This window comes from Lolium rigidum, chromosome 3 (genome assembly GCF_022539505.1).
Source record: "Lolium rigidum isolate FL_2022 chromosome 3, APGP_CSIRO_Lrig_0.1, whole genome shotgun sequence".
Lineage (NCBI taxonomy): Eukaryota > Viridiplantae > Streptophyta > Magnoliopsida > Poales > Poaceae > Lolium > Lolium rigidum.
The window spans coordinates 53,141,779-53,145,345 of record NC_061510.1 but is presented as its reverse complement, the minus strand read 5'-3'; positions in this window follow the sequence as shown (position 1 = coordinate 53,145,345).

Below are 3,567 nucleotides of genomic sequence, written 5' to 3'. Positions count from 1 at the left end.
GGGACACAAGAGACTTCTTGCTTTGTGGTTGCAGGGTTGCATGAGAGGGATATCTTTGACCTCTTCCTCCTGAGTTCGATAAACCTTGGGTGATCCACTTAAGGGAAACTTGCTGCTGTTCTACAAACCTCTGCTCTTGGAGGCCCAACACTGTCTACAAGAATAGAAGCACCCGTAGACATCAACCACTTTGAGTTCCAACAAACTTGGCAAACACATTGCCATCCTTATTCTTCCCTAGAGAATAATCATCATCAACAATTATAGGGTTAGATAAGGTACCACCTAAGCAAGAAGAAGCAAAGTGCCCCTTCTTACGACATAAGTAGCAAGTGTTCCCCTTTTTCTTCTTTATTGATTTCTTCTCTTGGGGAACAATATCTTGATTCTTCTTGGGAAGTGGCCTATCTTCAACTTGAGGTCGAGCTTGAGCTTGACCTTGACCTTGTGGCCGTTTCCCTTGTTGTTTCTCACTTAAGTGCTTCTTCTTCTTCAATGGGCATGATCTAACATGGTGCCCTTCAACTTTGCACTTGAAGCAAACAATCTTGGCCGAATCCTTGACTTTGTCTTGGCCCTTCTTCTTGTTGTTCTTGCTCTTGGACTTGTTCTTGTTATTGGAGTTGAATCCAAGTCCACTCTTGTCATTGGGGGATTGTTGCACACTTAGCATCTTGTGAAGTGTGGATTTCCCTTCATGACGCTTTTCCAAGTCTTTCTTCAAAGAAAGGACTTGGGCCTCGAGCTCTTTTATTTCCTCTACATGGTTAGTAGAAATACAAGTACTAGAGGAAGTAGAAGCTTCATTGTTAGAGCAACAAGGCAAGGCAAGTAATCCAACAAAAGGTGTATCAATAGTTTGACTAGATGGATTACAAAGACTAGCACATGAGAGTATAGCATTTGTAGTAGAGATTGTGCTAATGTCCACATGAGGCTCACAAGATGTTACCTTAGTGATACTAGCCTCATGAGCTAACTTTAGCTCATCGTAGGAAGTTAGAAGATCCTCAAGAGAGTGTGAGAGCGTTTTATTGCTTTCTTCCAATTCCCTACAATTGCTAGTTAGCCAATCAAGTTGAGCCCTTAGATCAACATTCTTCTCTAAGGTAGATGCTTCACAAGAATTAGAGTTAGTAGCACAAGCATCATCAATAGATTTTTCATTTTCAAGCTCATAGGATTCAATTTTTTGTGTGAGTGATGACGCGTAAAGCACACGCCCGTTGGGAACCCCAAGTGGAAGGTGTGATGCGTACAACAGCAAGTTTCCCTCAGTAAGAAACCAAGGTTTATCGAACCAGTAGGAGCCAAGAAGCACGTTGAAGGTTGATGGCGGCGGGATGTAGTGCGGCGCAACACCGGGATTCGGCGCCAACGTGGAACCTGCACAACACAACCAAAGTACTTTGCCCCAACGAAACGGTGAGGTTGTCAATCTCACCGAGCTTGTCTGTAACAAAGGATTCTATGTATAGTGTGGATGATGATTGTTTGCGAGAAAACGAGTAGAACAAGTATTGCGAGTAGATTGTATTCAATGTAAAAGAATGGACCGGGGTCCACGAGTTCACTAGAGGTGTCTCTCCCATAAAATAAATAGCATGTTGGGTGAACAAATTACGGTCGGGCAATTGACAAATAGAGAGGTCATGACCATGCACATACATGATATGATGAATATTGTGAGATTTAATTGGGCATTACGACAAAGTACATAGACCGCTATCCGACATGCATCTATGCCTAAAAAGTCCACCTTCGAGGTTATCATCCGAACCCCTTCCGGTATTAAGTTGCAAACAACAGGACAATTGCATTAAGTATGGTGCGTAATGTAATCAATAACTACGTCCTCGGACATAGCATCAATGTTTATCCCTAGTGGCAACGAGCACATCCACAACCTTAGAACTTTCGTCCTTTGTCCCAGATTTAATGGAGGCATGAACCCACTATCGAGCATAAATACTCCCTCTTGGAGTTAAGAGTAAAAACTTGGCCGAGCCTCTACTAATAACGGAGAGCATGCAAGATCATAAACAACACATAGGTAATAGATTGATAATCAACATAACATAGTATTCTCTATCCATCGGATCCCGACAAACACAACATATAGCATTACGGATAGATGATCTTGATCATGTTAGGCAGCTCACAAGATCCGACAATGAAGCACATAAGGAGAAGACGACCATCTAGCTACTGCTATGGACCCATAGTCCGGGGGTGAACTACTCACTCATCACTCCGGAGCGACCATGGCGGTGAAGAGTCCTCAGGAGATGATTCCCCTCTCCGGCAGGGTGCGGAGGCGATCTCCTGAATCCCCCGAGATGGGATTGGCGGCGGCGGCGTCTGCGGAAGGTTTTCCGTATCGTGGCTCTCGGTGCGGGGGTTTCGCGACGAAGACTATATGTAGGCGGAAGGGCAGCCTCGGAGGGGTCACGGGGGCCCCACACGCTAGGGCCGCGCGCCCCCCGGGCTGCGCCGCCCTGGTGTGGCGGCGCCCGTGGCCCCACTTCGTCTTCTCTTCGGTCTTCGGAAGCTTCGTGGCAAAATAGGCCCCCGGGCGTTGATTTCGTCCAATTCGAGAATATTTCCTTACTAGGATTTACGAAACCAAAAACAGCAGAAAACGACAAGCGGCTCTTCGGCATCTCGTTAATAGGTTAGTGCCGGAAAATGCATAAATATGACATAAAGTATGCATAAAACATGTAGATATCATCAATAATGTGGCATGGAACATAAGAAATTATCGATACGTCGGAGACGTATCAGCATCCCCAAGCTTAGTTCCTGCTCGTCCGGAGCAGGTAAACGATAACAAAGATAATTTCGGAGTGACATGCCATCATAACCTTGATCATACTATTGTAAGCATATGTAATGAATGCAGCGATCAAAACAATGGTAATGACATGAGTAAACAAACTGAATCATAAAGCAAAGACTTTTCATGAATAGTACTTAAAGACAAGCATCAATAAGTCTTGCATAAGAGTTAACTCATAAAGCAATAAATCAAAGTAAAGGTATTGAAGCAACACAAAGGAAGATTAAGTTTGAGTGGTTGTTTTCAACTTATAACATGTATATCTCATGGATATTGTCAATGTAAAGTAATATAACAAGTGCAATATGCAAGTATGTAGGAATCAATGCACGTTCACACAAGTGTTTGCTTCTTGAGGTGGAGAGAAATAGGTGAACTGACTCAACATAAAAGTAAAAGAAAGGCCCTTCGCAGAGAGAAGCATCGATTGCTATATTTGTGCTAGAGCTTTGGTTTTGAAAACAAGAAACAATTTTGTCAACGGTAGTAATAAAGCATATGTATCATGTAATTATATCTTACAAGTTGCAAGTATGCTAATAAGTGCCCGCACCTTGTCCTAATTAGCTCGGATTACCGGGATTATCATTGCAATACACATGTTTTAACCAAGTGTCACAAAGGGGTACCTCTATGCCTGCTTTGTACAAAGGTCTAAGGAGAAAGCTCGCATTTGGATTTCTCGCTTTTGATTATTCTCAACTTAGACATCCATACGGGACAAC